Source organism: Amblyomma mixtum, chromosome 3 (genome assembly GCF_055824585.1).
Source record: "Amblyomma mixtum isolate Tamu chromosome 3, ASM5582458v1, whole genome shotgun sequence".
In the NCBI taxonomy this organism is placed as follows: Eukaryota; Metazoa; Arthropoda; class Arachnida; order Ixodida; family Ixodidae; genus Amblyomma; species Amblyomma mixtum.
The window spans coordinates 217,357,942-217,383,655 of NC_143014.1; the positions used below are offsets into that span (position 1 = coordinate 217,357,942).

Here is a 25,714-nt window from a genome sequence, read left to right on the forward strand (position 1 = left end):
CTCTACAGACTGCATCAATACGTCTCTTTTGATCAAAAAGAAATGTCATGTATGTATCACTGACACACAACAAACTGACACTTTGGACAATTGCCTCGATCTGAACATAAAAAACTGGCTTCCATGTACAGGAGGAGTTAAACATGCAGCAACTGCAGTGAGGAAGCCGTTCTTGAAATAGTGTCCTTCTGTGGTATGGTAGCTTTTGTACCCACTGCCATCAACATACCAGGTGTCCCAGCTAAATGTAACCAAGCTTTTAAAAAAACACGGGATGTTCTAGCCGTCTGAAACCAAATGAGGGTTGTTTAGAGTCGTGTGACCTAGTCTACAGTATTTTTTTCGTTCTTCAAGGTTGACTAATTAGTTAAGCTTAATTAACTAACTTTTTAATTATTGACTTGAGGAACAAAGCGTCAATGGAAAAGTTGTAGATCGCTTTGAGAAACAGCTTAGTGAGGCATTTGCAGCAAAGTAATATTTACGTAAAGTAGTTTTTTTACCAACCTTTAACCATAACCCGCACATTAAGAAAAAGCTTCCACATGACAACTGTGCCACTTCAACGCCCCAAGACACACCTTAAAGAATAAAATCCGTTCTTTCTGAAGTCCTCTTCTCAATTAGACTTTGGGTGCACGATGGGACAGAGAAGTGAGTGAGCAGCTGGTCACGTGATAACTTTCTTTTAAGGCCTATAAATGAAGCTACGGAAATCGTAACTTGACAGAAACACCACTACTAGCAGTTTTTCGAGGTGATCTAAAACTTGTTCATTGACACTTTCTTCCTGAAGTCAGTAATTAAAAAGTTAGCTAATTAAACTTAACTAATTAATGAACTTTGAAGAGCAAAAAAATGCTCAAGACTAGGCCACACGACTATTAACAACCCTCAGTTGGTTTCACTGGACTAGGACACTTCACCTTTTTTAAAAGTTTGGTTACATTTAGTTGGGACACCCGGCACACTGAGTAAAAATTGGCAGTTCATTTCATACTACAAAATTATCATCTTAGATGTGACTGTACACTGTATTAAGTGTTAAAAAGTATTAACAAAACAATGTATTGAAAAATGCCAAATGATGGGTGCAAAGCATGTGCATGCTTTACCAACACACATTTTTTATTGAAATGAGTATTCAAAATTGCACTTTATTTCAAAGTATCACAGTGAAGAACACTGCAACTGCAGTTCCAGCTCAACTCTAAAGATATTGCCACTAATGACCAGTAAACTATCATTTAGGAAAAGGCACAAAACATTTCACAGTGCAAACATGAAAACACGATGGCCATGTGAATACTTGCATGGCACAGTACATAAGAAGGACATATGTTCATAAGAATGCAAAACTGGCGCCAAAAAAATACAAGAACATAGCTTCCAGGCTTGTTGAAAAAAAATTTGCACTCTGAATAGCTCCAAGTAGAACCAAGACCAGATTAGGTGAACTGCCTACCAGTTAACACATACTAGTACCCATTATATATGATCCACAAAATCAAGAACAGGAGATCGTTTAATAGTAAATGACTAGTATCATCAACCAAGAGTACAATAAAGAATTTGATATTGAAGGAACACAAGACTTAGAATTAATAAACTAGATGCACCTGCAACAAGTTTACTGGTAAGCAACAGGCATTAAAACTAAAACAAACTTGAATAAGCGTTAAAAACTAAAACTAGAATAATATGACTAGTATTTCGTTAATCACAGAAACAGCACAGCTGGTCGAGCAGCTATGAAAAGTTGACTGGTTGAGCTTAACACCTAGCCTAAACCATGCAGTACATATATAAATGGACATTTGGTAAAGTCTCACAAACTGTTAAAAATCAAATGCACTTTAAAAATACAATATCAAAATAATAGAGAATATCACCGGGGAATTTGATGCAGTTGAAAAATTGTGCCATTACAAAAAAACCTGCCACACTCAAGCCCAAAATCAATTTATACGAAGGCCTAAATGCAAGCACAAACTGAAATGAAATGTGCTCACTGCAACAAGCACTGACGCAGAACCAGTCAGCTAAGGTTTAGGTTTAGGTTTATTGGGGTTTAACGTCCCAAAGCAACTATAAGGCTATAAGGGACGCCGTAGTGAAGGGCTCCGGAAATTTCGACCACCTGGGTTTTTTTAACGTGCACTGACATCGAACAGCACACGGGCCTCTAGAATTTCGCCTTCATCGAAATTCAGCCGCCGCGGCCGGGATCGAACCCGCGTCTTTCGGGTCAGCAGCCGAACGCCGTAACCACTGAGCCACCGCGGCGGGGCAAAATAATTTACATTGGTTGCACATCACAAAAGCAAAAACATATACCAGCTGTTGGGCTTTCCTTATTACAATAAAGGCTATTCAGCCTCTCTCTAGAACTTTGCACCTACGAGACACTCGTGACTAATATTGTTTGGAAAAAAAATAGCTCAATTTTCTGTAAGCGAGCCCCTCGCTCTTTGTTTCACGCAACAAAGCAGAACATTCATAAGACATCACAAATGCCGACACTGATGGCCATTACAACTTCAAAAGAAAAAAAAAATCCCACCGATAATCACAAACAGTGTATCAAGAAACACACATGAAACACGACTTGAAAGATCTTACAGCAAAGCATGATGTACATGAACCGCAAGCGAACGGCCGAGTACTGTCTGGATAACCATTTAAACATCAAAAGGAATCAATCCCCTCAAACTTAAAAAACAAAAAAACGGTGCATCAATATGTGTTAAATTTAACTTGCAAAGTGCAGAAAAGCACAGTCACCAAGTTTTCAGTTGTTTTTACCACTGATGACAATGCCTGGCCCATTAAAAATGATGAAAGGGTGACATTCTCTCAGAGTTCTGTGCACTACCGTGTCAAGAGTAGATGGTAGAAGTTATGTGCACTCAAAAAAAAGCATGAACCTTTTGCTGCTCTGTCATATGTTCCAAGCGTACTTAGCTTGTGGCGGCTCTGAATAGTATCATACGACAGAGCAGCGAATGAGTCACATCCCGTGATTGCAAGTGACTTGCAGCAGTTTCGTATACAGACCATAGATGTCTGAGCTCACAAGGAGACACTCCAAGTGGAAGACAGCCCTTTAGAGAATTATCTAAAGCACTCTTAGGCACCTCCAGCTTTGTCATTCATAATGCCCTGTGCATAATCCCTACCAATAAGCAGAACCTGAATATTTGGCGCCTGTACCGATTTAGGTTGACACTAAAAAAAAAGGCAAAAACAGGGTGTCCCAAGCTTCAGCAAAAAGCACAGGTGAATAACAAAGCACATCAGTTCTTGTGATGTGCAGACACAATAATGTTAAACAAAGGAGAAATGGCTTTACATAAAGGTTTATGTACAGCTCCTGTGAAGGATCTGGAGACTTCAGTGACTGACTACTGTGACATCTCTTTGCCCTTGCCGAAAGGTAGCACTGGCTAGTATGGCTTACAAAAGGACTGCTACGACTCACATATCAATTGCCATCTGCAAAACAAAATAAATGATTAATGCACAGTTACACAGTTAATGCACAGTTGTCAATGCCCAGTTACCATACATGCCATTAATTAAGCCCTTTGTTTTAGGGGTAAAACCCTAGTTTAACAAATTCTTGTCCGTTAACACAATTCTCGAAAGTCAGGTTAAACTCGACTTCTACTCAAAAATGCGCCTTGAAGCGGAGGTAGTTTTCTGGTGCACAAAGCCGAAGACCTGCACGAAAATTAGCAGATACCTTGCGCTCAACCCAGACTATAGGTTTTCAGTTCACCGACGATTTTAAACCCCTTTAATATTTGCTTTTCATGATGTGGCTTAATTTGAGGATAAGTTCTAAAACTATGCTTCCAAAGTGAGAAGCCAGTAAAGAGGTGTTCAACATGACTTATTGTATCAAGCTTTACCTGCATAAATGACACACTGCTCGAAGACTCTTCATCGTGCTTCCAAAATGCCCAGGTAGCACCGAACATTAGAATAGTGTTGTAAAAATGTTATGTAAGTTGGAGTAACGTTACATGCTGCATAGTAACTTTACATTAACATTAAAAATTAACATATAACTTTATAAGTTACATAGGAAACGTTACTTTCGCATTCTAAACAAACGTTGTTTTAATATAATCTTCTAAATTTTATTATAATGTTAGAGTCGCAACTATAAAACAACAATGCAAATATATTTTCAGCACGGATTTCCAGACATTTTCTCACTGTTCTTAGAGTAAAGATGTTTTTCAACTAACAGTACCTTGTAACCATATCTCTTAGATAGTACTCGCCATAGATTACATGAAGAGCCCCATTATTTTGTCACAAAACTTTAGTTATTACCAATTCCCTACTGTCACTCATGGGACATCCCGCAGTAGCGAGTATATAAGCTCGGCGGCATGATATCCGTTTGGAGGTGAGTGAATACGAGTTGCTGTGCTGTAGTGAAGGTGTCGCTCTTGTTGTTGCATGGTTCTTGCAAAGTGTTGTAAGTTGAGTGCCGTCACCACTGGCAGGCCTGCATGCTTGTGCGGGGCTGCTTCACCATTTTCGAGAATGTTGCATTTATGTTGTTTACATGTTTCATGAATGTTTGGGGAATGTTATTCGAACATTTATATGTAACATTACAAAACATTAGAAAAAAAAAGGACATTAAGGACACTGAAATAACATTTGAGCGTAACAAAAATGTAACATTATCGCAATGTTTCGGTGCTACCTGGGTGGTCACTGATTTTGAATAACCGTTTTCAAGAGACGGTAATGCATGCTAGGAAATGTTTAATAAACAAGATAGAAAGCAAAATACTGAGTTGATAAACATTTTTTAGGTGCGACCTGCCAGTCATACTCTTTATGAAATAATGATAAAGGTCACACCATTTTATATCTCACAAAAAAATGAGCTCTTGTAGTAATTTGTCATTCAATAAAAAAATGACCTAAAAAACAGAAGTAGAGAATGTTTTGCTGAATAATCCGATTTGAACTTTAAAAATATAGCCCGATTTTTACCCCCTGAATTCCAACAGCTGATAATGGAAGGATGGAGACCAGGATTACAAAAGAAATCAACCATCTGCAGAATGAACATAAATTTTCTTAATTATTCAAAATGTCTTAAGCACACAAAACGAAACTTCTCAAAAATTCACCTGGATCACCTGGCTGCCTTGTTAGTGAGTGAACCCTGCCATCGGTATCATTACCTAAGACAGGCTCAGCCATGTGATTAGTGTGATGGTTTAGATGTAACCACAAGCTTTAGGCTTGTGGGCAGTTTTTGAGTGTTAATGTCATGTATTAGTGAACTGCTTTGTAAGCATCATGAACCGAATTTAGGTAATAATACTTATGGCAGGGTTCACTTTGGGTATGCATAAAAAGCAGGAATGAAAGAAAGCAAGATAGTTATGCCAGCCAAGTTTTCCATGACCGTATAACAGCCCTATCAAGACTATGGCTGGAGCCTGGCCAGTAATTAAAAAGCGCACCACACTATGCAAAGGCAATGATGAAATCACGCATGAGACTGCTGAACTGGGTTAAACTGCTGTGTTTAAAGTTGTATAAACTTTTGTTCCATTCTCCTCAGTGATGGCCTTGGTTTTCAGTTATTTCAGTTTTCAGTTCAGTTATTTTCAGTTTCAGCCAGTGTGAGTAACAGCTATGACACAATTTTGTTTAAACCGTGGGCTTTAAAGCTTGTTTACTCTTAGCATCCTAATGTACAACAACATGATAGTTCCAACATTTGGCTCTAACTTTTGTTGGTCCACTTGTTTGCATGCATGTTAATGCAACCCAAATGAACTGCTTCACCATACCTGCTACAAAACTATGTAACTTGCCAAATCAACATTGTGGTAATAAGGCATGCCATACTGGAGAGCCCAAAATTACTTCAGTCACTTGGGTAGTTCATCAACTAAGCAACTCACCCACCAGCACGTGTGTTAAGCAAACTGAATGAGATGTGAGGAAGTAAAGGACAGGTAATCCGACATCCCGGTACTTATGTCCTTCCCCTAGACACTCACAAACCTTACAAAATGGAATGAAAACTCCATTCAGGATTCTGCGGGGCAAAGTATCAATGACAACTCAAATGAATCACATGACTGCATATGAAATGTTTTTCCGAGAGCCTCCACGGCCTTTATCACTGAGGCCTACCTGCATAACTTTTTATTTGCCCAGAAGTTGGACAGAGGTTAACTCAACACCAGTTATTCTATAGCAAGTTCCTCATATATAGCTATCACTGCAAGAGGCAAGCACTGAGCTGGTTTTCAAAAATCCATTTCATGCTCATGTGTCCGGCTGAAAAAATTTGTACACAAAAGGGGAGAAAAGTATTTTTTTCCATGTTTCATTCTTAGAGAGAGGAGAGAGGCACAACATTTGCAGCTGCTACAGGCAACCAAAATTCAATTTTCTGCAACTGGCTCTCTACCCCTGCAGAAGACGTTTATAAGCAAGCAGTAGTCTCTGGCTTACCTATAATTGCACTGGATGTCTTCAAGGCTGAAAAGTTCAGCTTGTATTTCCTCACAACCCGAGAGAACTTTGCTGCCAGCTGATCACTTATTACGTATGCCAGCATGTGCTTAGCAGCGACATTGAAATTTTTCCCCCAAGCTGAATAAGTTCTCGTACCTGCAAAGAAAGAATGCGCGTTTGTTATGGAAAGCATCTCCAATACACGAAGAGGAACAGATCACTTTGCAGAATATTTTACTTTTCGGTAGGTGTAGGTGCACAAAAAGAAACTAAGGTGCTGAAAAAGGTGTACCACATATAAAAAAACGAAACCAATGCTGAAAAGAGGTTTAACAGGGTACAACACAATTGCCATTAGGCATAAAACATAAAGTCGAGCTCCTTTACTGCTAAAACCAAGCACATACTCAAACACCGGCATATTGCTCTGCAGTTAAGGATTTCTTAGAAACGTTTATCGTATATATATATATATATATATATATATATATATATATATATATATATATATATATATAATGTGGGGTTGCAAAAATTACACAAAAATTACCACTGGAGACTGCTTGCATACTGTATTTACTAAATTATAGCATGCACCTTCTTACCGGAAAAAACAAGTCGTTTAAAAATTGCATGTGTGTTACAATCGAGTATGATTATGCCAGCAACACTTTTTTCTGACCTTTAAAAATAGATGTGTGTTAAAATCGAGGGCGCGTCAGAATCGAGTAAATACGGTACTCTGGTTGCCAAAGGCTTCAGGACAAAATTTTGTCACTTCATTTACAAGCGCAAAAATTTTAATGACAGTGAAGCAGGAAATTTTACATTTCACATGGATAAAAATGGTAAAATTCAACAACATCATTTCCAAGCTATTCTAGGCACTGGTTTTGTAGAAAAAAGCGGTATAGATAATTTGTGCCAATGTTTTTGCTAAAAGACCTGCAATGAGGCGAGTATCTATACCGCACCCCCTTTAACATATGAATATATTTGCATTAGAACTGAACATTGCTTCAAGAAGTATTATGAGGCAGTTGACTGAGAGAAGATGTACATGAGCTTAAATGCATTTTTTTTTCTTACAAAATCTGCCGCGTCGAACTGTACACATGTGCACGTAAAAACACAGAGTATCAAGGATGCTTATCAGCGACCAATAAAAGCACGCTGAATGGTCTGTTTGGTAGTTTTCAGTTCGGTAGTTTTCAGCACGCAAAAATATGGTAGATAGGTTCAACATTTTCCGTTTGCCAAGGCTTGAACCAAATGAGACACATGTGCCCAATTGTCCTACAAATGGTTAAGCCAAGAAATCTGTTCATATTAATTCAAAACAATAACAGATGAAAAGAATAATGCTGGAAAATTCAGCCAGGTTACCTACCCACAGCAGGCGTATTGTGACAAGAAACCCAGAAAAAAAACTTTCTACACAGATCGTTTCTGCTTTGCTGAGAGGTTCAATGAAGAGGGAAAATAGATTGTGTATCTAGATGTATTCCTACAGCAGGCACTGTTGCTTGAGGAGCTGCTAATGTAAAGGGATGCACAGCACCAAAAGATTGATGAATGTAAAAATAATTTCTCATAGGCATGCAGTTTGTGCAGTTCTAGCATTCAATAAGCTCTTGCTGTGCACAATGAAACTTTTGACAATAACCGCACTAAAATGTGACTCCTAAGGTGAATAATTCCTGATGCATGTAACATTTTGCATTTAACAAGGGCATGTGTTAGAGTAGGTGGACCAACCCTAAAGTAGACACAGTACTGCAAATTATTTCAATACAGTGCAGCAAGGCCATGGCCAGGAGGGCTGCTACTGCCGGTGCTGCTGCCTTTAGCAACTGACGTCTTAAAATTTTCAGAAGCAATGATTCTTTGTTATGAATAACTTTATTTCCCACCCTCACAGTCCTCTTTAAACTCACCATATTATGGCCCAGCCCTTCCCACACTAGACGTCCCTTCACACACACAGAACTTGACACAGCACTTGCGCATTGTAACACACACTCTGCCCTTGGTACACACAAAATCACATACACAACTCTCAAGAACCTTCCCCCCGAAGCCCACACATTTCTTCTTAATGTCATCAACAACGCCTGGACCTCTGGCACCCTGCCAGTGGACTGGACATCGTCCCTGGTCTCATTCATACCGAAACCCAATAAAGCCTCCAGCATCAACAACCTCCATCCTATTTCCCTCACCTCCTGCGCAGGCAGCTCATGGAGCACATGGTGCTTGCCTGCCTCACTTCCCATCTTCAGGCCACCGACTATCTCCCCCCCCACCCTCATTGGCTTTCGCCGAGCACTATCCACCCAAGACCTTTTCCTTCTCCTTCAACACGCCTTCTTTAACTCAAATGCTCCAGATGCTGCGCAGGTGAAAGCCTTATAGTAACCGCCATACGCAAGGCTTTCGACTACATATCACACGACCACATCCTCACCATATATACTAGCTGACACGCAGTGCGGACACAGCAGCAGCACAGTGCGGACACGCAGTGCAGACACACACACAATGCGGACACAAGAGCTTTCCACTCCCACCGCTCTGCCCGTATCCGCTATCTCGACAAACTGTCTCACTCCATCCCACTCACTCGTGGCCCTCCACAAGGTGCCGTCCTCTCTCCCACTCTCTTTAACCTAGGCGTGGTCCTGCTCGCCCGGGCCCTAGCCGATATTCCCGACCTTCATTTCATCTTCTATGCAGACGATCTAACCTTGTGGGTCACCACTGGCTCATTGGGAGAGGTCCAAACCACACTCCAACATGCACTTAACACCATTTCCTCACACCTCTCCCAAGAGGGCCTGCAACCCACTCCGGAGAAATCAGAACTTCTACTCATAACACGCAGTAAATATCAGCGGACGATGAACCCCTCCATCCCTCTCACCCTTGCCAGACAGCGCATCCCCCGCGTAGACTCTTGTCGCATCCTGGGTATGCCACTCAACTCCAACACTTTCACCTCTGCCATCAATCAGTCCATACGCACATGCCACTCAATCACACACTTACTCCGCCGCGTAGTTTTAAAACATGCCGGCCTCTCCGAGACACACGCCAGCCGCCTTGCTCAAGCGCTGGCCCTGAACAAATCCCTGTACTCCATACCTTACTGCCCCCTTACAAGTACACAACAAGACAAACTAACCCAGGCCCTCAATATACTATATAAAGCAACACTAGGACTCCCCCCTCGGGCTTCTACAGACACCCTGTACAGAATAGGCCTATTCCACCCTTTTCAAGCCTTCCTTAACCTGCACCGGGAGAGACAAATAATCCGCCTGTCCAGCTCACCAGCTGGGGTGGATACTATCCCAGACTCCCTACGCACCTATCTCTTTCCCAGACCCACCGCATTCTCTGATCTACCCCCCTAACCTCCGCCTCTCACCCATTCCACGCAACATGTCCGCACATACACACACGCAGGCCACCGCCAAGCATACGCATACAACCACAAGCCACCCTTGGACGCTGCGGCGGTGGCCTACACAGACTCCTGTCTCACGGAAACCGCGGGCTCCACAGCAGCCTTCTTCCTCCACCCTTCCCTCTCTACAACCAGCACTCACACAACCGGTCCATACACCTCCCCACCCTCCACTCTCGCATAGAAATACACGGGATCGCCAATGCGATCGCACACTTTGCCACCCTACCTCCCACCACCGCATACGTTGTCTATACAGACTCGCAGGCAGCACTGCGAGCCTTCCACAAAAGAGCCCTCCCCTTCCCTACCTGATCGGCTTTAGATGCCGCCCTCATAGCATTAAGCCCACGACCGGTGACCCTTCAGTGGATCCCTCGTCATATGGATCCCTCGTCATTCTTTGCCGAATACACCCAGCAAACCACAAACCTCCCATAGATGTCCAGATTAAGTCTGAACGTCTATGTACCAAAGCAAAATCTCTCAGACGTCTTATCTACCAACCATTTTTCGTGGAAAAGCTGGAGACGTACCCACGACATTATATCTGCCTTAACCTAGACTCTTCGTAGATATTACAGACTCGCAGGCAACACTGCGAGCCTTCCACAAAAGAGCCCTCCCCTTCCCTACCTGATCGGCTTTAGATGCCGCCCTCATAGCATTAAGCCCACGACCGGTGACCCTTCAGTGGATCCCTCGTCATATGGATCCCTCGTCATTCTTTGCCGAATACACCCAGCAAACCACAAACCTCCCATAGATGTCCAGATTAAGTCTGAACGTCTATGTACCAAAGCAAAATCTCTCAAACGTCTTATCTACCAACCATTTTTCGTGGAAAAGCTGGAGACGTACCCACGACATTATATCTGCCTTAAAGGGGCTGCGAAACACTGCTTGGGGGGATACCGGCTATACTTCAGGTGGGTTCTTTATGTCACACAGATGCTGACTTAAAAAGAATTACAGGAATCAATGCACAGGAACGGGAGTTATTCAGTGAAGAAAATTCAAAATACAAGCAAATAAAACGCTGCCCTCAACTCGATTTTGGCGGGGCTTCCCACTCCTATTTCGCTCTCCCAGTGACAGCACCTGGCGCAACCAATCAAAACAGCCAGCCAGAGCACGTCGCGGAAGTTTGTACTCCATGGTTGCCTGCTCTCTGTAACTCGTTCTTGCTGAGACTGACAGCGTCGTTTCCATGCCAGAGCGCCCCTGGTGGTGTATTTTAATTTTACTTGCTTTGCAGGGCTTTTATCTAAGACAAACAAGTTGTTTTTGTTGATCTAATATAAAACGCAAACAGGTGACAAAATGTGTCTCTATTTACTCAGACAATTTGCAGTATATTTACTGTTTGTCCGATCATCAAGCTTGCGCCAGATGATGTCATATCCGCTGCTAAAAACCCGCCACTGTGTGGCGACACCATCAGAGCCATGAAGTTGTTTTTGGGAGGACATTAAAATATTAAAAAACGGAATATACGCGGTATTACCGACGCTAATAGCACCATTATAACTCACTGTATGCAATCAACAGGCAAAACAGTTAACTAAGATTGTGTTTCTGGGCCCCTTTAACCTAGAATCCTCGTAGATATTACTTATCACGTCCTGGGTATGGAAGTGAGATATATAATTTAAGAATTCCATATTTTTCAATCGTTCCATATTTCGTGTTGCCTTACTGCATTTAAAGTTGGAAATAGCTGCTGACTACAAAGAGGAGGCATGACCAGCGCTGCCTGTGTTTTTGTGTTTTTTCGTGCTCGCTTCACGGCAACATTATCTTACCTAGAAAGAAGAAAAATACGGGAAGTAGTAAAGACAAATCTGAATGCACACGCATCAGGTTTCTGACTCAACTGTACGCAGTTGCTTTGAAATGCCAGTCACTTTGGTCAGGATTCGCATTGTTATTTCATTACTATTCTTACATTCAATTTATACCTTGTGCTACAGCCTGCAAGCTATCTCAACCACACTGAAAAGTGAGGACACACTACAAAACTTTTTGTTATTTAGTAGCCAGGACTATATAATAACCATTTTTTCTGATTAAGCATGTTTTATTCAACTTATCCAACTATTTAAAGTACAAAAATTGGTTCAGTTCAATTTTTGGGAGTAATTATTTCTCAAAAATGTGTTAAATCTGCTAATCGCGCTAGCAATGATAACTAACTATTGGAATGTTCAACTGAGGAAAGCTTAAGCATTTGTGTAGCTAAATGTGTGACCTCATATTTCTTGAGAATAAACTTCTTGAGTCCCGCTTTTTATCATCATGTCAACACTGTAATCATGTCCACTGCAGGCCAAAAATTTCCCCAGTTAACCCTGTGCCAGCGGCGGCCCCCTTATCCCAGCAAACTTCCGAACCTCATCTGCCCACCTGCCCTGATCCTCTCTGCTGTGCTTGCATTCTCTCTGAATCCAGCCCGTTACCCTAATTATAATTGGTTATCTTGCCTTCATGCTACATGCGCTGCCCATATGCCTGTTCTGTGCCGCGGACAGGCGGCGGTGGGGAAAGCGCGGTGAATTGTCTACGCCGCCATCGCGTTGTAGTTCGTATTGTATTTTATCAATAATAGCGCAAACTGCGCATGGCAATTGCAGCTGTGAAAAAGTAATATGCTACAATTTAAAAATTATTAACATATTTTTTGTGCCACAGCAAGCCTGCTAAGTACAAAAAAGAGACGATACAAAATATGTGTCAGTTTCGCACATTCCGCACGAGGCTAGGTTCAGCCATGGCGGCAGTGGTAGAGCGCACAGCGTGTGCGATTTCTCATCGTGTTCCGTGGGAACGTTGTGTTTGAAGAACCTCGACACAGAATTAATTATTCCCTTATTATTGCTGGCGAGATTGTTGAACCGTTCTTTCCTTGATGGAGCTGAAGGAAGACAGTTTGCTTGCTTTTGCTACTCGGTGAAGTGGACCCGTCAGTACGAATTCGGACTACAAGTCGCTTTCACCGGCTGGAATCGTGACCTTTCCTGGTGCGTACTCAGTCTCAGTGCACTCATTGAAGTGTATTTTATGCTATTTTTGCGTTCGTAATGAAAAAAATTCTAACGCATTTATCGGCACGTTATATTTTTACGCTCACTCGTTTGGCTGTTTTGCCAAACTCGCTGTGTATTGAAACAAAGGCTGGTGATGTATGCAACTGGCCTCTACTACCGAAATGTGGTCATGCGTTCGGATGGTGTGCCGAAGTGCGTGTGCAAGCACACTCCGCTCAGCACGACTGCCTTTTAGTGCTGCAAGGGCAACCTTTGACGCTTCATAGACTTGCGTCGGTAAAAGTGGCGTAAATTACTGGGTTTGTTTCTTGTGGTTGCTGTGCTATTCTCTTGTCACCTATAAAAGTGAACAATTATGCTTTCTTTTGCAGCAACCCTGAATTATTGGGCTCGGCAGAAGAGTATTGATGCCACCGCAGCTGTAAACCTGACGATTATGCTTAACGAGAAGATTCAGTGAAAGCGCGTAGCGCAATAAAACACTGACGCCCTCGGAAGTCATCTGCAGTATTTTGGGCTCCCGTGATGGCCATGTACTCGGTTACTCAACTGTATTTGAGCTAGCTGGAGTGCTTGGACGTCCCGACGGCTCCATAGGGAAGTCTGTGGCTGGGATGCAGTATAGGTCTCCGTTCCATCTGGAATTGTAACAGGTGTCAGCTGCATCTCGTATTGCAGCTGGTTCCAGTCGCAACTGGTTTAAGGAACAAATTTCCAGTTGCAACAACTGGAAATGTGTCCCTTAAAACAGTTGGACTCGAACCAGTTAGAAATTTTCACCTGGGTATTAATCTATGTATAGTCATATCCTCTTTATATAGACGTCTAGACTACGTAGACTGGGCGTACTTACATGTTCACAAATATCTGCTAAATGTCGAGCGTGATGTCTGCAGTACGTACTTGCAACGTGAACTGGACCCCAATTTTCATGTTGTAGGTACGTAGATTTTTCGTAAACGGTACTAAAATGGATGTCTAATGGAGGTGTCTAATGACCAGCGTAAATATCCCGCCGATGTCTATGTGGCGTTTTATGGTTTACTGGGCAGTTTAATCTCCTCCATACAACAGCCAAAATTTATCTATACCGGTACACTTCCACACCTCAGTGCCCAAACTGTCCACATACATATGCAGACATAGAACACTGCCTTACACAGTGCCACGCAGCCTTCCAGTCCCCCGCCTATCCTTTCCCCCCATCTCCACCGTGGCCCATCTAGCTTTCCTCCTTGGATCTGAAGCTGCAACGTGCCCTCGTCGCCTTGGCCCAGGACCTACTGAACGCCTAATAGAAAGGATGTTCTAATAAAAGTGTCACACCACCGCCACCACCACCACCATACTGCCCATGTGCAAGCCTATCAATGCATCTTGAATTACGATATCCTCCATAAACTTCCATAGACCTCCATAAACTAAAGTTTATAGAGGGGGTCGTGTCTTGAATATATGTCCCATGGTATAGCATTCTCTGTCCAAAGCGGCACCATTTGAACTCACCCATTAGTTTGCAGTAATTAACTATAAATATCTGATGTGCTTGACATAAGAAAAGAGCAGTTGGCAGCAGCACCCTTGTAATATTTTTTTTTCGGTTTGCGTCAAAAGAATTCATGTTAATTTGTTTCTTTATACCTTGCATGACCCGTTAACATGAACACTCACCAGAAGTGCAAAGTTTTCTATGTCTAACTTCTCGTTGAACTTAAGCAGGTCATCCACTGAAGTGAATGGTTGACTGATAAGCAGGGGCTTGGTGATGATTGCTTGGCTTGGAAGCACTTCGCATAGTTTGTTTAATATATCTCCATGTTGCTGCTGTGTAAAGCGCAAGATGTTGAGTAGTCAGATAACGTGCTGCTTGAAGTCTAGAAATAGGGAAAGGGAAACAAGCAAAAATATATAACTGAAACAAAAGGCATTTGGTACTCTGTAATTTCCTGAATGAAAAATTAGTCCCTGGCAGTTCATGTTTTGTCATGGCAACTCTTTTCTTATCAGTAATTTAAATGAAAAAAGAAATGTTAGGTGCTAGCACCACATAGATTGCAAAACTCACAAGGCAAGTGGCTAAACACTATGTTGTCTGTAATTTATCAGCCTAAAACCCTCTAACTTTTTTGATTTCAGTCATAATGTTTTGCCTGTAATCTACATTACTGAATGCCCCAACAGGGGCCTGTAGGGACCATAAAAAATAATAAATATAACTTTGCAACAGCACAACAGGAGGTAAATTAACGATGTAAAAAGATTTTCAATGAAAGCAGAAACAAATCCGTGAAGCAGCCACATGTACTTTTAGCTAGATTCCTTGGTAGTCAATGAACTACAACAGCTAAGTAAGGCACGGCCGTGGCAGTTGCATTCCAGTGGAAGGAGGCTAAATGCTAGAGGTCAGTATACTGGGAACTTGCACTCAAGGAAGCCGAGCTAGCCGAGTTACTATCACAAGCACCAACACTGACACCAGAAGCTTCGACGGAATCTTCAGCAGTCACCACAGCCGGCCCCTTCCTCAGCTCGCGAACGCGCTCAACTTTCAACGCGTACGCGTTGAAAGTCCCACGCAACCACAGATATCCGTCGGACGTACGAGCTAGATCTGAACGTCCTTCGCCGAGATCAGACGTCCATCGGACGTACGAACACAATCTGATTTCAGATATTCGTATTCATACATCCACCAGATGTACGGACACATCCACTTTTGTATGTCCGCATGAGAGACAAGGTGTACGTCCGAGGGATGTACGGTGGGGTATATTCCCAAGATATGAGAATAGAGTTTTCTTCTAATTTTTCACACAGAAAATTAGTGCCGTTCGTGTATGTATACTTACAGTTCGCTTTTTTTAACCGAGAAAGACTTACTCGCAAAAGAAATTTTGTCAGTTTTATTGGCTAGTGTGCGCAAAATTGCGTTCATATCTGCATATCTGCTTTGGAGAAATTATTTCCATCAGCTACAGGGTTTGACTTGAGGACTTTCGTAAATTCACGCAGTTCCACAGTCATATACTAGCACTGCAAGGGCCACTGCTGAACTAAATTTATTTAAGGGTAGGAGCGAGTGCTGCACAATTTTGCAGTAAATCAATTACTAATTTACATCTCGAAAACTTTTAAAAATCAGTAGCGACATCGTGTCCACCGTGGTCAAACGCGATTGAAACCACTCAAATTCAAAACTCCCTCCGAACCACACTATCATCATCACCGTAAATGCAGCTTGTGGTCAGCCCAATTCAAGCCATCAGCCACCGAGTGTGGCGCCGTTGTCAATTTGGTGCGAAGCGTAGTGCCTCTTTTGAGCGTTACTAAAATGTTTGGCTTTTAAGGCGAAAGCCTTTAATGCCTCATAATGTCGTTAGCAGACGCGTCGGCAGCCGTGGCGACAGACGCGTCGGCAGCCGTGTCGGCAGATTTGTCTGCCTTTCGGTGTCACTGCTTAAAAAGAAACTTCACCGAGGGTGGGAATCGAACCAGGGCCTTTGGCATTTGAAGCTGAGACGCTACCACTCCGCCACGAAGGCTCAAGGTTCGACCATGAATAAAGATGCATCTAGTGAATGCATGGGTTTCATAAATAAAATAAAAGGAATAAAGTCAAGGAAGGGAAAAACAAAAAAGAAAAAAAAAACAAAAATAAAACAAAATGAAAATAAGATATTGTCACGGCTAGGCAGTCGGGACGGCCAGGACACGTTCACTGTGAAGCGCCAGGCAGCAGCGGACTCCCGAGGGCACCACACAGAAGAGACGACGAAGCACTGGCCGCCACCATGGATAAGGTATAGTGCCTAGCTAAGGCTAGCCATAATAGCGGTTAAGGGAGTTCGGCCGGAAGACGGCGCCACGAGAGTGCCCAGCATGGAGGAAAAAAAACTAAGGAGGGAGCGTCCGGCGACAACCTTGAAGCCTAGTCTAAACAAGTAAAGATATAGCAAAAAAAAGAGAGTGTGTCCCCCCCCCCCCCCCGTGATCGCACCACGTGATAGCGTGCGGTAAAGTCTAGCCCCGTTGAGCGCGCGCATGCGCCGATTAGCGCGGCAGACTAACTGTAGATCAACTTCCTTGCTGTAGACGCCCGCGCCGCGGGTCTTGCATACGCGCGCACTAAAACATACCGGAATCAAAACATAAAGGACTGCCTCGGAGAGCGAAAAACTGAGGGAGAAAACGACTTCAAAACAACTCGGCTTGCGAACGCTGGCCGCGTGACGTCACGCTCCCTCCTTAGTTTTTTTTCCTCCATGGTGCCCAGGAATGTGGCATTGCTCCCCCCCTCTGGAAAGCGCCGCCCTCGGCGCGGCAGGTCGTGTGGACCGACGGCGGCTCCCCCGGGCACGGGATTTTGGCAGACGAACACCTGCTGTTCATGGGGTGCCCGTACAGAGGCGCAGTAGTCCGCTTGCTTGTAGTAGTTATTGTCGACGGGCGCGGAACCCACTGCCTCGGCCGTCTTGATCTCGTATGCGAGGAAGGAGAGACAGCTCTCAGTCGCCTGGACATTTGCTACTTCCAGTTCGAGCAGCACGCGGTCGTTAAGCGTTCCTGAAACCGAGGCGTCGGTACTCTGTCCGACGGAGTATTCAAGCGGCAGCGTGTTGTGGTTGGACAGCAGGGCGAGTGTGGGATTGCATGAGGCGGTTCTGGCCGACCACCATCTCGACGGGCGCGCACGCTGAACACCTTAGGGTTCGGCGCCCGCAGGTAGAGACGAGTGAGCTGCTAGCGGGCGTGGTAAGGCTTCATTCGTGCGGCATGCACAACTTCGGACGTTGGTCGTCTAGAGGAACGAACAGTTCCTTGAGGGAGAACTTCATAGTTTACCTCGCCGAGTTGGCGTAAAACTTTATAGGGGCCAAAGTACCGCCGAAGCAGCTTTTCGGAGCGCCCTCGTTGGCGGATGGGGCTCCACACCCAAACGTTTTCTCCGGGCTGGTAAGTGACATCCCTGTGGCGATGGTTGTAACGGTGAGCGTCTTTTGCTTGTTGATGCCGGATATGTTGCCGAGCAAGTTGGCGGGCGGCCTCAGCTTCGTGAACAAAGCGGTCGGCCCCCACGACAGCGGAGTTTACACTACCAGGAAGAAGCATTGCGTCGAGCATAGTCGTGGCTTCACGACCATGGACTAAGCGAAACGGTGTGAAGTGAGTCGTCTCTTGCAGCGCAGTGTTATATGCGAAAGTTACGTAAGGAAGTACTGCATCCCAGTTGCGGTGGTCGTCGTCGACATACATGGAAATCATGTCGGCGATCGTCTTATTTAGGCGCTCACTGAGTCCATTAGTTTGTGGATGATAAGCTGTTGTTCGTCAGTGGCTGGTGCCGCTGAGTCGCATAACTTCCTCTGTCAGCGCCGGGGTAAAGGCCGTCCCTCTTTCAGTTATAACGACCGTGGGTGCGCCATGACGAACCACCATGTTGTGCATGAAGAAGGCGGCAATTTCCGCAGCTGTTTCACGGGGAAGAGGTTTCGTCTCACAATATCGACTGAGGTAGTCGGTGGCGACCACAATGTACCGGTTACCCAGCGAAGACTCCGGAAAGGGGCCGAGTAGATCCATGCCGACTTGGTAGAAAGGAACGTGTGGTGGATCAATAGGCTGCAGTAGTCCAGCCGGCTTAGTCGACGACGTCTTGTGACGTTGACACTCGCGGCAAGTTCGGACGTAGCGTTTCACAACCACCGGGAGCTTGGGCTAGTAATACTTTTGCCGTATGCGTGCCAAAGTTCGGGGAAACCAAGGTGACCAGAGGAAAGGTCATCGTGGCACGCCTGCAAGACTTCATCGCGAAAGGCATTAGGTATAACGAGCAGATAGACAGCCTCCGTCGGCCCATAGTTCTTTTTGTACAGGATGCCGTCCCGTAAACAGAATGATGACAGGCCGCGTGAAAAGATGCGGGGCGGAGTCCGAGCGCTTCCTTCGAGATAGTCAATCAGGGACCGTAATTCAGTGTCGTCTCGTTGTCGTTGAGCCAAGTCGGACGCGGAGATGACCCCAAGGAAAAGGGAATCGTCGTCGAGGTCCGCGCTGTTGGTTGGAAGTGGGGCACGGGACAAACAATCTGCATCACTGTGCTTTTGCCCTGATTTATACACAATGGTGACATCAAATTCTTGCAGTCGGAGGCTCCAGCGTGCGAGTCGCCCTGAAGGATCCTTGAGGTTTTGCCAACCAACACAGCGAGTGGTGGTCGCTCACCACTCGGAAAGGGCGGCCATACAAATAGGGGCGAAATTTCGTTACTGCCCACACAATAGCTAGGCATTCTTTTTCGGTAGTGGAATAGTTCACCTCAGATCGTGATAACGTGCGGCTTGCGTAAGCGATTACACGTTCGACACCATCCTGCCACTGTACAAGGACCGCACCAAGGCCAACGTTCTCGCGTCTGTGTGCAGTTCTGTGCCAGCTGCCTCGTCGAAGTTCCCAAGTATGGGTGTACTTTGAAGACGCGTGCGTAGCTCTTCGAAGGCATGTTGTTGCTCCCGACCCCAGAAGAACGGTTCGTTATCTTTGGTGAGGCGGGTAAGGGGCTCAGCGATTCGGGAGAAGTTCTTCACAAAGCGGCGATAATAGGCGCAGAGACCCAGAAAACGGCGCACACTTCGCTTGTCAGTAGGAATAGGAAAAGCAGCGACGGCGGCAGTCTTGTCGGGGTCTGGGCTAACGCCCTTGGCGCTCACAATGTGGCCCAAAAACTTCAGCTCCTCGAAAGCGAAGTGGCATTTTTCTGGCTTAAGGGAGAGACCGGCTGAACGGATAGCTTCGAAAACAGCGCGTAAGCGGCTGAGGTGTTCTTCAAAAGTGTCGGAGAAGATGACAACATCATCCAGGCACAAGAGCCAGGACTGCCATCTGAGGTCTGAAAGCACAGTGTCCATCATCCGTTGGAAAGTTGCCGGAGCTGAGCATAGACCGAAAGGGAGCACCCTGAATTCGTATAAACCGTCCGGGGTAATAAATGCAGTCTTCTCCCGGTCACGTTCATCCACCTCTATTTGCCAGTAGCCGCTGCGTAAATCGAGTGATGAAAAGTATTTGGCGTGGCGCAGGCGGTCTAGGGAGTCATCAATGCGCGGTAAAGGATAAACGTCTTTCTTAGTTACTTTGTTTAGGCGTCGATAATCAACACAAAACCGTAGGGTCCCATCTTTCTTTGCAACTAGGACCACATGCGACGCCCACGGGCTCTTCGATGGCTGTATCACGTCGTCCTGGAGCATTTCTTGAACTTGCTTTCGAATTGCGTCTCGTTCCTTTGAAGATACACGGTACGGCGACTGGCGTAATGGTCTCTGGCTTTCGTCGACTATAATTCGGTGTTTTGTAATCGGCGTTTGTCTAACTCTGGAGGTTGACGCAAAACAGTCCCGGAGAAAGTCAAGGACAGTCTGCAGATTGCGTTTTTCACTAGGCAGGAGATTCGGGTTCACGTCGAGTTTATCAGGAGCATTCGTTGACCCTAATGATTTCGTAGTCCCCATCAGCGAGTACTCTCCGGCGCATTCCCCGAGTTCTTCAAAATAAGCGATCGTTGTGTTGGCCGCTAAACGTTGGGGTTCACAACCGAAATTTGTGACCAAAAGCTCGGCTCGCTTTTTGTTCAATTCTATAAGCCCGCCAGCTACACACACTTGCCGACCCAGGAGCAGCGACATGTTGGCTTCAGCGATACCATGGGTGCCGGCGCTGTCATCGCACTCCACAGTTACAAACATGCTGGTTCTCGACGGAATCACCACGTCATCATCGCAGACCCGCAACTTAGTCCTGCGTTGCTGGGGTTCGTCACCAACAGTGCGGTGTGCGGCAAACGAGACGATAAGCTCCTTAAAGTCGATGACAGCCCCGTATTCCCGGAGGAAATCCAAACCGAGTATCAGGTCTTTAGAGCACTCAGGAAGCACAGCAAAGCAGCCGGGGAAAGTGACGCCGCGGATCTGAATTTGCAAGGTGCAGACGCCGGTCGGCGTCACAACATGGCCGCCGGCTGTGCGGATCTGCAGCCCAGTCCAAGGTGTCAAAACCTTCCTGAGGGTCGTGGCTAGCCGGCAGCTTATCACAGAGAAATCAGCGCCGGTATCCACTAGTGCGGTTATTTCTAAGTTATCGGCGGTTACTGGTATTTCTGATGAAGCCAATCGCTGGCTCTTCGTCGGTGGGCTCATCGGGTGAGGTGGTCGTTGGTCTCGTCATCGCTGCAAATCGTCGAGTGGAGGCTCTTGTCTCTTTCCAGCCGCGGCGGCCCTACCCCCGGAGGACGCCGTCTTCAGTTTTCCCGCCGTGGGGAAAACGTGCCTCTGAATTCGCCAGAGGTTGATGGACGGCTGGGAGAAGAGAATCTCCGTGGCGATGGGGATCGAGACTGACGTTGCGGCACAGTCGGAGCCTGCAGGTTGGAAGTCAGGTAGTGTTCAATCTCCTGAGGTCGCTCGCCGTAGCGTGGGCGAGGAGCGTCCTAAGCAAAACCCCTTAAACCCATTCGACGGTAGGGGCAGTGGCGCAGGATATGACCGGGCTCACCGCAGTGGTAGCAGAGTGGTCGGTTCCTCGGCGTTCGCCACACGTCCGCTTTACGCATGGCGGGCTGGAATTCCTGCGGCACGGTGGTGGGCACAGCTGGACGTGGGTACTGCACAGCCGGCACAGGTGAAAAAGCTTGTGCCACTGCCGCAGGCCGTCGAAGTGCTTCGCTGTAGGTCATGATGTAGGGCTGCGGCTCCGGAACCACTGGTGCTGGCTGCACCACTCGCCGGATTTCATCCCGCACCACGTCCGACAGTGCAGCGACGCTGGGCTGTGGGGCTTCGAAGCGGAGTTTCGCTAGCTCTTCGCGAACAATGCTCCTGACGAGCTCCCGAAGATCCTCCGCGGGCAGCGTCGTAGGCGTGCAGATTTGAGCGGTTGCCACACTAGCCTGCCGGCCGTACTGCGCGCCGCGTTCCTGCAAGGAGCGCTCCATGCTCATGGCCTCTCTTGTGAAATCGGCCACTGTCCTTGGAGGGTCGCGGACAAGTCCAACAAAGAGCTGTTCCTTGACACCCCGCATTAGGTGCCGCACTTTCTTGGCCTCGGCCATAGCAGGGTCGGCTCGATTGAACAGATGCATCATGTCCTCAACGAACATGGTGACGCTCTCATTTGGCTGCTGCGACCTGGAGTGCAGAGCGACTTCAGCCTTCTCTTTTCTTTCACTGTTGCCGAATGTCGCTAGCAACTCACGCCGAAAAACCTCCCAGGTGGCAAAAGAGGTCTCGTGGTTCTCGAACCAGATCTTTGCCGAGTCTTCTAGCGCGAAGTAGACATTCCTCAACTTCCGCTCACCGTCCCACTGGTTGAAGGCTGCCACACGGTCGAAACTGGCCAACCAATCTTCAACATCTTCAAATCTGTCTCCGTGGAACGTCGGCGGTGACCGGGGCGCGTGGAGCACGAACGGAGCGTCAGCTCCAAAACGTTGAGTGGTCTGGCTACCAGTGGTTGATGTCATCTTCCTGGGTTTTGTCAGGCCACTGAACTCTGGCTGTAGGCCTAGCAGGCGGCGGCTCGCCTTGTGGACGGGGTTGTGTCTACACCCTGAGAACTGGCTTCAAAGGCGTCTTCGGAGTCAGTGTACATGGGACGTTACCCAGCACGGCTCCACCAAATATGTCACGGCTAGTCGGGACGGCCAGGACACGTTTCACTGTGAAGCGCCAGGCAGCAGCGGACTCCTGAGGGCACCACACAGAAGAGACGACTAAAGCCCGACCCACATGGAGCTATTTCCTCGCGAAAAACCTGCGAACGGCCGCCCGCCGGCGGCCGCTCGCCGCCGACCAAGCAGTGCTAGATATGTTCGCCCGGCGGTCAGCCGCTCACCGGAAGCGGCGAATGCGAGCTGTCAGCGCGGACCAATGAGGGCGCTCTCTTCCCTCATCTAGCTTCCGCCCGCGCGCGGCGACAAACATGGCGGCGCCCTTCGAAGCCGGACTACAGAGGCTAGAAGGTTTTCCTAGTGTCGCGACCGGGCCGGCGCAGCTGAAATAACTTGCTATGCTCAAGGCAGATGGCGCTGCCGCCCGCTGGCGTGCGGGCGGGCGCAAGAAGCCCCTATGGGTAGTGCTCGCTGGTTCAGTCGGTTGATCGTGTGTGGGTTGCTATCACTGCTTTTACAAGGCGTTAAAGTGTTAAAGACGGTGCAAACACTGGCATAGGTTCTCTTCTCATTTAGATTCGACACGGACTAGCTGTAACACCGACAGTGTGCCGCGGCAGGAGCAAATGCAAGCGTCACGTCGGGCCTCACCTACTGCGCCGTAAAGAAGCGTAAAAACGCATTTTGTACATGATACCGAAATGAGAAAAGGAAGCGGCACAAATTGCATGGTGGAACGTCTTTATTACACAAGGTTCCATGACAACAATGTACTAATGCCTTTTTTTGTGCGAAGTGCCCTGTGCGAGGCTACTGACAGCGCCTCATTTTCAGCAACTTTTTCTTTACTCGCTGCGCGCCGCGCTCTTTGTTTACCGACTTTACAAGGAAATGCATCCTAGTCAAGGCGTAAAACTTGACCACTTCTGTCGTAATTCGACGTCCATGCTCCGCGCAGCCCACACCTTGAAGCTCACGTCCCTGAAGAAAATGCAGAAAGCTGACCATGCTATCTGCGTGTAGCTCATTGCGGCTGAAAAACACCGTAAATGCGTCCTCAAGCTTAGCTATGAGCTGTTCAATTGGCCTTGATGGATGAACTAAGCCTCCATGGTCAAAATTTCGAGTAAGTGAGGCATTGTTTTTTGACTCGGCTTGCAAAGGCGAAGTGCTGAAACAAGTTGCACATTCGGGGCAAGGAAATCTTTTAAGGATTTTTCTTACAACATACCCAGCTACATAAAAAATTAGTCTGCTGTCACTTTATTTGTCTACACAGCCCTGATGATCGCTCAGGCTGCTGTGCTCCTCGAGCAGCTCTGCAGCAGAAGCCAAGTTTCCGCCATCCAGTAAATTATCGACAAGTTCAGTTTTCGTTCATTTTTTTCTTTGGGAACATCAGATGGTTGCAAGAGGGCAGTCACGACTTCTGCAGGTACGTTTGCTCCTTTTGGAGGCTTTGCGAGGCTGTAGAAAGAAAGGTTGTTGATAATTATCAAAAACTGCCCCACAGTTGGATGATCATTGCAACCGAAGCACTGGCGCACAATCCCAAATACATTCTCCATCGTGTCTTGGCTTAGGTTTGCAGTCAACAAGTACTTGTATTGCACCGACGTGGTCAGGTATTTTACAAGTGACAGTGTGCTTTGCAGCGTTACACGCAGCCCAATGGCAGTTCCTGCACTTAAAAAGCCGCCACCATACTGTGCAGCATGTTGCTCCCATTCCTTGAGAAAAACAATGAACTCATTCAAAAACTGTGCACTTCTTGAATTAGCACGAAGGCCTTTTGATGGGATTCTAGATGACATTATAAAAATTAGTCTTTCCATTAGTTTTACAAACCGTTCTGTCGGTTCGATGTTTCTGATGTTGTCCCTTTGCAAATGGTCTCGGTAAAAGAAAATACACTTTAGTACCTTCTGACTGAACAGCTGAAATGCAAGGTTTACTCGCATTTTTTCGAATGCGTTTGGATGCACATATGATTGCGTGATGTGTGGCATCACCTTCAATGTCACAAATCGCCCGCGCGCACTTGCCAACTGGCTGGGCGAACGGCGCGGCTTGCATAGCGCGCCAAAAGCCGCACGCCTGGCAGCTGCAGCGCCACCTACGCTGTGCATCCAAACCGGTTTCACAGGGGCCCCTTGAAACGGCGGCCGTTCACGACACTAGGAAAACCTTCTAGCCTCTGTAGCCGGACCCCTCGCTTTGGACTGAATTCTCGTTGTTGCTGCCTTTTTCAGAGCGTTCACTGGCCGTAAATGGAGCACCGGTATTTTGCTTCGTCTCACCTTGCCTATAAGAAAACGTATAAGTGATAAATTTGGTTTATTTTTTTTATTTAGAGTGACAGTTCTCCCTCTTCTAGGAGGAGAGTCGGTTTGTTTACAGTAATGGTTCCTGTCCTGAGAACCAGATCGCGCCACTATAGGCTGAGTTTATTTTTGCGTCTCTGCTAGCATACGCTGAACTATAAGTGGGAATGCGCCTCCGTTTAGCGTACGTAAGCATGCATATACGCTTATGGTACGTAGACAGAGTAAATTTATGTTCTTTTCTCACTGTATCTGTGTACGCCGCAAGCGGCGACGTGATGTAGAAAAGCGAGAAACAGCAGCGGCGTGGCGGTTCCGTCTCGCCCGCGCGTCGACAGATGAGAACAGGTACGGAGGGTAAAACGCTTGTCTAGAACGACCGAATTGTATGCTCCGCAGCTCCCAAAGCCGCCGCGACCAGGAAGGAACAAAATGATGGTGAAATCGTATGAGTTTAAATGCACATGCTTACATCAAAACAACTTTTAACCAAATACTATCGCTAGATATCGGGCGTTGAGCCCGAAACACGCCCATAACGTGTTCTAGACAAGCGTTTTGCCCTCTGTACTAGTTTTTGCGGTGAGCGGATCCACTTCAGATTTTTGAACAAGTGTGAGCGCCTACTCTAGCCTACGGTCTGATAAATGAAGACAAAATTGATAAAATTGAGACAAATATAAATAATAATTTGTTTCCCTTG

At 46.2% G+C, this 25,714-nt stretch overlaps 1 long non-coding RNA gene across 2 annotated transcripts; it reads right to left on the reverse strand.

The window, feature by feature from the left end:
* Nucleotides 1-1,158: 1,158 nt before the first annotated feature.
* On the reverse strand, nucleotides 1,159-15,691 carry LOC149353686 (uncharacterized). Of its 2 annotated transcripts, XR_016291030.1 has the most exons (4): nucleotides 14,698-15,691; nucleotides 13,577-13,664; nucleotides 6,508-6,666; nucleotides 1,159-3,495 (listed from the first exon to the last, which is right to left on the reverse strand). It is a non-coding gene; the product is annotated as an uncharacterized LOC149353686 (long non-coding RNA). The 2 variants fall into 2 exon arrangements; XR_016291029.1 differs by having other exon boundaries at nucleotides 1,159-6,666.
* Nucleotides 15,692-25,714: the final 10,023 nt, after the last annotated feature.